Consider the following 8660-nt stretch of genomic DNA (forward strand, 5'->3'; position numbering starts at 1 on the left):
ATTGAGTTTTGAATTATTGACTGGTCTTACATGCCAGAAATAATCCTACGTGGCATGATGTATAATTATTCTATATAGTGGTGAATTTGTTGTTATTTTGTTGACAAAGTCTAAGTCTATGTTCTTGAGGTATATTGTCCTATAGTTTACTTTTATTTAAACATTGTTATCTGTTTTTGGTATTAGGGTAAGGCAGAACTCATATAATGAGTTAGAAGTGTTCTCTAAGCTTCTAATTTCCAGAAAAAAAATCATAGCATTTACATTATAATTATTTCGAAGAATCGCTGGTGAACACATCTGGACCTGGCAGTATTTGTCAGGTTATTATTTATAATTACTTTTATAGATATAGGCCTCCTCTATTAAAGTAATTGGCATCAATAGATATATTAATAGGTTATGTATTTCTCTTGTTTGGGTTTTGTTACTCTTTGTCATTGAAGAAATTGATCAATTTCACCTAAATTATCACCTATATTAGCATAAAGTTGTTTATAGTATCATCATATTATCCTATGAATGTCATGAGTAATTAGTAATGACATATCTTTCATTTCTGAAATAGGAATTTTAAATAATTCTTCTTCTCTTCCTACTCCTCCTCTCCCTTCTCTACCTTCTTTTTTCCTCCTTGTTCTTTCCTCATTCTCTTCTCCTTTTCCTTCTTCCTTAATTAGCCTCACAGAAGTATATCAGTTTCCTTTACCTGTTTAAAGAACCAGCATTTGGTTTTATTGATTTTCTCTATTGTTTTCCTGTTTTTAATTTCATTCATTTCTGCTTTAATTTAAAAATATATTTTTAACTTTATTTTAGATTTAGGGGGTACACATGATGTTTGTTACATGGGTATATTATGTGATACTGAGGTTTGGAGTATGAATGATAACATCATCCAGGTAGTGAGCATAGAATCCAATAGGTCATTTTTCAGTTGACACCCCACTTTCTCTCCTCCTTCTCTAGTAGTCCCCAGTGTCTATTGTACCCATCTTCATATCTATGTACACTTAATGCTTGGCTCTCACTTATAAGTGAGAATATACAGCATTTGTTTTTCTATTTCCATGTTAATTTTTATGATTTCTTTTCCTCTATATTCTTTAAGTTTAAATTTTTCTTTGATTTTGTATGATAAAAGTTTAAATTATTGATAGCTTACCTTTATTTTTTTCTAAAATATGCACTTAAGACTACAAATTTGACCCTGTGTAATGCATTTGCTACATTAACAAAAATTGGTAAGTTAATTTTTATTTTTATCTACTTTGATTTATTTTCTGTGAGACTTTTTTGTTATCCCATGTGTTATTTAGATGTGTGTTAATTTCCAAATACTTGAGGGTTTTCCAGCTCTTCTTCTGTTATTAATTTACTGTTTAATGCTATCATGTCTGACAGCATACATTGTATGATTTCTTCTCTTTTAAATGTGTTTAAGTGCATTAGATGTGTCATATGTGATCCACACGAGCTTCAGAAAAATGTGTATTATGCTATTGTTAAATGGAGTATTCTACAAAAGCTGACGAGATCAAGCTGACAGTAGTGTTCAGGTCATTTTTTTTTTTTTTAAATCTGCTTTATCTATGAAGAAAGGTGTTGAAGTCTTTGATTATAATAATTGATTTGTATTTATGTATTTATTTATTTTGAGGCAGAGTCTGGCTCTGTGGCCCGGACTGGAGTGCAGGGGCACGATCTTGGCTCACTGCAACCCCCGCCTCCCAGGTTCAAGTGATTCTCCTGCCTCACCCTCCTGAGTAGCTGGGATTACAGACACGTGCCTGGATAATTTTTGCATTTTTAGTAGAGACGGAGTTTCACTATGTTGGTCAGGGTGGTCTCGAACTTCTGACCTTATGACTGCCTGCCTTGGCCTCCCATAATGCTGGCATTACAAGCATGAGCCGCCGTGCCCCGCCTTCTTTTATTTCTAACACTTTTTATCTAAAATATTTTGATGGTATACTGTTAGTTACACACACACTTACAATTTTATTGGATTCTTGAAAATCAATTCCTTTATCTTTCGTAAAGCTGCTTGTTATCCCTAATTAGTTTTTTGTTGCTGAAGTCAGTATAATTTGTCTGAAACTAATAAAAATACTTCAGCTTTAAAAGTAGTGTTAGCATGGTGTATCTTTCTTCATCCTTTTACTTTTAATCTGTAGTTGTTGGGTAGAATATCCTGTGAATGTCTATTGCAATCATATTTTTAATCACTCCTCCCTTAGAATATAAGTTCCATGAGGACAGGAAATTTTGCCTCTTGCTAATCTTGTTTTTTGCTTTATCTCAAGCACACAAAATAATGACTGGAGCACAGTAGGGGCTCCACAACAATGCCTGGAACATAGAAGGAGCTCAGTAATATAAATGAATGCTATAATTTCAGACTCTGCAAATAGAGGATTTGGGGAAGATTAGTCCTTGAGGCATAGGAGGAAATATAATCCCCATTATTTTTTATAAGACATCGATAAATTTTCATTCAGCAATAAAAACCCACTGAATTGTTTACTTTGAGATGTTTAATTAAAAAAAAAACAGCAATCTCTATAACCTTTTTTCTTCCCCATAATTTAATGATAAGTCCTGTTTGTTATAAAAACAGTTAATTTAATCATTTCAAACGTAAATAAAGTCAAAAGTAAAATACATTTTCTGGCATGTGGTCCACTACCCCTTTGATTTGAACCAGATGTTTCTCACTCCCCGGAAATAATCATATTAAGAATCTGAATGACAGAATTGTAGCTGTTTTCTAGGTACACACAGTTTGTGCTTTGAAATCTGATTTTTAACTTCACTATCCTCAAAAATTTTCCATGTTTGATCTCATTCTTTTAAAAACTGTGTGTCATTCATCAAATTTAATACAGCCTATCATAATGTATTTAAACAGTTCTTGTGCCAGTTTTCAAGGGGAATACTTCCAGTGTTTGCCCATTCAGTATAATATTGGCTGTGGGTTTGTCATACATGTCTCTTATTATTTTGAAGTATGTCCCTGTCTCTTAAATACCGAGTTAATTGAGGCTTTTCTTTTTCTTTCTTTTTGAGATGTAGTTTCATTTTTGTTGCCCAGGCTGGAGTGTAATGGCGTGATCTTGGCTCACCTCAACCTTTGCCTCCTGTGTTCAAGCAATTCTCCTGCCTCGGCCTTCCAAGAGGCTGGGATTACAGGCATGCACCACTACACCTGACTAATTTTTTGTATTTTTAGTAAAGATGGGGTTTCTCCATGTTGGTCAGACTGGTCTCGAACTCCCGACTTCAGGTGTTCCTCCTGCCTTAGTCTCCCAAAGTGTTGGGATTACAGGCGTGAACCACCGTGCACTGCCTAATTGAGACTTTTTAACCTGAAGGATGTTGAATTTTATCAAAAGTCTTTTCTGCATTTATTGATGGCATGTAGTTTTTCTCTTTAGTTCTATTTATGTGATGAATCACATTTATTGATTTGCATATATTGAACCAACGTTGCATAAAGCCAACTTGATCATGGTGGATAAACTTTTGGATGGGCAGCTGGAGTCAGTTTGCAGGTATTTTGTTGAGAATTTTTGCATCAGTATTCATCAAAGATATTGGTCTGAAGTTTTTGTTGTATCTCTGCCAGTTTTTGGTATCAGGATAATGCTGGCCTCATAGAGTGCATTAGGGAGGAGTCCCTCCTTTTCAATTGTTTGGAATAGTTTCAGTAAGAAAAGTATCAGTTCTTCTTTGTACCTCTGGTAGAATGCAGCTGTGAATCCATCTGACCTTGGTTTTTCTTAAATAGTTGGTTGGCTATTTATCACTGCCTCAATTTCAGAATTCATTATTGGTCTATTCAGGGATTTGATTTCTTCCTGGTTCAGTCTTGGGAGGGTATATGTGTCCAGGAATTTATCCATCTCTTCTAGATATTCTAGTTTATGTGAGTAGAGATGTTATTATTCTCTAACAGTTGTTTGTAGCTCTGTGGGGACAAGGATGCTTTCTTTCACCAGTCCTATTTAATACAGTATTGGAAGCTCTGGCTAGGGTAATTAGACAAGAGAAAAAAATTATTCCAATAGGAAGAAGGGAAGTCAAACTATCTTTGTTTGCAGTTGACATGATCCTATATCTAGAAAACCCCATCATCTCAAGACAAAAGTCTTTTAAGCTGATAAGCAACATCAGCAAAGTTTCAGGATAAAAAATCAATGTGCAAAAGTTGCTAGCATTCCTATACGCCAATAACAGGCAAGCTTAGAGCCAAATTATGAATGAACTCCCATTTGCGATTGCCACAAAAAGAATAAAATACCTAAGAATCCAACTAACAAGGGAAGAAAAGAAGCTCTTCAAGGAGAACTACATACCACTGCTCAAAGAAATAAGAGATAACACAATCAAATAGAAAAAAAAAATCCATGCTCATGGATAGTAAGAATCAATATTTTGAAAATGGCCATAGAGACCAAAGTAACTTAGAGATTTAATGCTATTCCCATTAAACTACCATTGATGTCCTTCACAGGATTAGAAAACCTATTTTAAAATTCATATGGAACAAAAATAAGCCCAAATAGCCGAGGTGATCCTAAGCAAAAGGAACAAAACTGGACGCATTACTATATCTGAATTCAAACTATACTACTGGACTACAGTAACCAAAACAGGTACTGGCATGAGAACAGGCACATAAACCAATAAGAAATAAGAAAATAGAGATTAAGACCACACACCAACAACTATTTGATCTTCGACAAAACTGACAAAAACAAGCAATGGGGAAAAGATTCCCCATTAAATAAATGGTGCTGGGAGAACTGGCTACCCATATGCAAAAAAATTAAAACTGGAACTCTTCCTTACACCATATACAAAAATCAACTGAAGGTGGGTTAAAGACATAAAGATAAAACGCAAAGCTATAAAACCCCCAGGAGAAAACCTAGGCACTACCATTCAGCACTTACGCGCGGGCAAAGATTTCGTGATGAAGATGCCAAAAGCAATTGAAATAAAGCAAACTTTGATAATTGGGATCGAATTAAACTAAAAGGCTTCTGCATAGCAAAAGAAACTGTCAACAAAGTATAGAGACAACCTATAGAATGGTAGACAATTTTGGCAATCTATCCACCTGACAAAGGTCTAATATCCAGCATCTATAAGGAACTTAAACAATAACCTCATTAAAAAGTAGACAAAGGATATGAACACACACTTCTCGAAAGACAACATAATGGGGCCAAGAAATATATGAAAAAAAAAAAAGTTCGACATCACTGATCATTAGAGAAATTCAAAGCAAAATGACAATGAGATACCATCTTACTCCAGTCAGAATTGCTACAATTAAAAAGTCAGAAACAACAGAACAGATGCTGGCCAGATTGTAGAGAAAAAGGAACACACTTACACTGGGTGTGTAAATTCGTTCAACCATTGTGGAAGACAATGTGGTAATTCCTCAAAGACCTAGAACCAGAAATACTGTTTGATGCAGCAATTCCTACATATATACACACATATATATACACATACACATACATATATACATATATGTATATATACGTACATACACATATACATACATATACATGAATACGTATATACATACATATGTACATATACATACATGCATATATATATATACATATACATATATACACACACACATATATACCCCCAAAGGAATATACCCAAAGAAATACAAATCATTCAATTAGAAAGATACATTGCATTACTATTCATAATAGCAAAGACATGGAATCAACTCAATTTCTCATCAATAATAGACTGGATAAAAAAATGGTACATATACAACATGGGATACTATACAGTCATAAAAAGGAATGAGATCATGTCCTTTGAAGTGACACAGATGGAGCTGGAAGCCATTATCCTCAACAAACTAATGTAGCAATAGAAAACCAAATAATGCATATTCTCACTTATAAGTGGAACTGAATAATGAGAACACAAGGACACATGGTGGGGAACAACACACACTGGGGCTTGTCACAGAGTGGGGGTGGGCTAGGAGTGGGGAGAGCATCAGGAAGAATAGCTAATGGATGCCAGGCTTAATATCTACATGATGGGATGATCTGTGCTGCAAACCACCGTCGCACACGTTTACCCATATAACAAAGCTGCACATCCTGCATAGGTACCCCTGAACTTAAAATAAAAGTTGGAAACAAAAAGTTAAATTAAATTAAAAAACGAACAGCTCTTAAGGAATACTAGGGTGTTTTCATTTTTTAACTCATTTTTGTTAGTGGAATTAATGTTTCAATATCATCCATTTCTAATGAATGAATGTTAAAATGACATCCCTGTGTGAGTTAACCTTTAGGATAAATATTAGTATTAGAATTGTTGAGTCATAAGATTAGCCCTTTTGTTAAATACTGCAAATGTCTAGATATGCTAATATATAAGTGTTTTCTTTTGTGTGTTTGATATATTGTATTTCATAAGGTAGTGTAGGTTGAATTATGTCCACCAAAAAGATGTTCTCACTTTAAATACCTCAGAATGTGACCTCTTTGAGAAATAGGGTATTTACAGGGATAGGCAACTTAAAATCAGGTTGCTAGACTAGTCCCTAAATCCAATGTAACTGCAATCCTTATAAGAAGAAAAAATTTAGACACAGATACAGACATGTCCACCAGGCAAAATAAAAGTAGAGATCAGGGTGTTAAATTACAAGTCATAGAACACCACAGATTGCTGGAAAAGCACCAGCAGTTAGAAGAGTGGCATGAAACAGACTCTCCATCACAACTGATTTGGTTTGGAGGTGCGTTCCCTCCAAATCTAATGTTTATATGTGATCCCTACTGTTAAAGGTGGCACCTGGTGGGAAGTGTTTAGGTAGTGAGGGAAGAGCCCTCATGAATGGCTTGGTGCCTTCCCCATGGTATCAGTGAAGTTATGCTCAGTTCACATGAAATCTGACTGTTTAAAATAGCCTGGGATCTCCCTTGATCCTTCTCTCACCATGTGACACACCTGCTCCTCCTTCACTTCTACCACGAGTAAAACATTTTTGAGGCCTCAGTGGAAGCCTAGCAAATGCTGGTAGCATGCTTATATGCCCTGCAGAAGCCTGAACCAAACAAACTTCTTTTCTTTCTAAATCACCTAGCCTCAGGTATTAGCAATACAAAATGCACTAAGACACAACCCTAAGAAGAAATCAACCCTGCTAACACTTTGATCTCACACTTCTAATTTCCAGATCTCTAAGATAATAAATTTCCATTGTTCAAGTCACTCAATTTGTGATACATTTTTGTAGTCCTAGGGAACTAATGCATGCAGCTATAGATACAAAATTATTCACTTATATTTTGTTCTTGGACTGTAGAGATAAATTCTAACACTTTTATATTATACGCATATGGCAGTAAAGAAAGTAATCTTGCCAGAGAATATTTTCCATTTTTCTTTTACAGTGAGAGATGAATATTAAACACGTGATTTTATAAGGTTACAGAAGACAACAGATGCTAACTCAATCTGTGTAATTTCAGCACAGTATAATAGAGTTTATTTATTTGTAATTGTGTGGGAAGAATGTAAATAAACCAAAAAGAAAGAACATAGTTACACCAAAGGTAGCAACTGTGATCCAGATAATATGAACTTTAAAGTACACTCAAGAAGGAAATGAACTGGGCCACAATTTGAGATATAAAATCTTAACTTCTGAGGGGGGCATTCTGAAACACGTTCTTGTGTCCATTTTATGATTTTTAAGAAACTCAGAATGGTGAAAAATGCACTTTATGCTATGATATGGCAATTTGTAGGAGCAATAGTACTTCTAAGGTCTTAAATACCTTTGCTAAGAAAGTTTCAGAGACTAGACAGGGGGTCTTTCTATACAGAACAGCCATAGACATAATACTATACATTTATGCCTGATACAATGCTGATTTCAGTAAAGAATATTATTCCTATTTCCCAATAGATTGGCTGAGATTTTTAAATGTGTATTAGTTTCCTAGGGCTCCTGTAACAAATTACAATAAGCTTGATGACTTCAAACAACAGAAATTTATTCTCTCAGAGTTCAGCAGTTCAGAAGTCCAAAGTCAAGGTGGGTGCAGGGTACCCCTTAAAGACGCTCTTGGGGAAAATCTGTCTCATGCCTCTTACAGCTTCTGGCAGTTGTTAACTTGTTTGGCTTATGGCCACAGCCTCCAATTTATGCCTCTGTCTTCATATCACTTACTTTTGTGTGTGCATCTACCTTCTTCTCTGCTTATCTCTTAAAAGATCAATGATTATTAAATTTGAAGTCCATCTGGATAATCCAGGAAAATTTTTTCATATCAAAATCCTTAATTTAATAACATCTTCCAAGACTGTTTATTTAAATAAAGTAAGATTCATAGGTTTCATGGGTTGGAATATAGAAATAATTTTGATGGAGCCACCAATTTACACCACTACATAACGTTACTAAATATATTTGGACTAATAGATACTGGAAAATTACCAATTAGGCTGACATACTCATATCTGATCCTGCAGGGTGTTCAGATTAAGGATTGAATGTATTCCCTTGGTCTTAGTTATTTATCTTTGGCCACTGACTTATAAATGCATTATAAGTTCTAAATATTTTAAGTGTTTTCTGCAATGCATCATTCAAA

This window comes from Piliocolobus tephrosceles, unplaced genomic scaffold (genome assembly GCF_002776525.5).
Source record: "Piliocolobus tephrosceles isolate RC106 unplaced genomic scaffold, ASM277652v3 unscaffolded_42, whole genome shotgun sequence".
Taxonomy (NCBI): Eukaryota; Metazoa; Chordata; class Mammalia; order Primates; family Cercopithecidae; genus Piliocolobus; species Piliocolobus tephrosceles.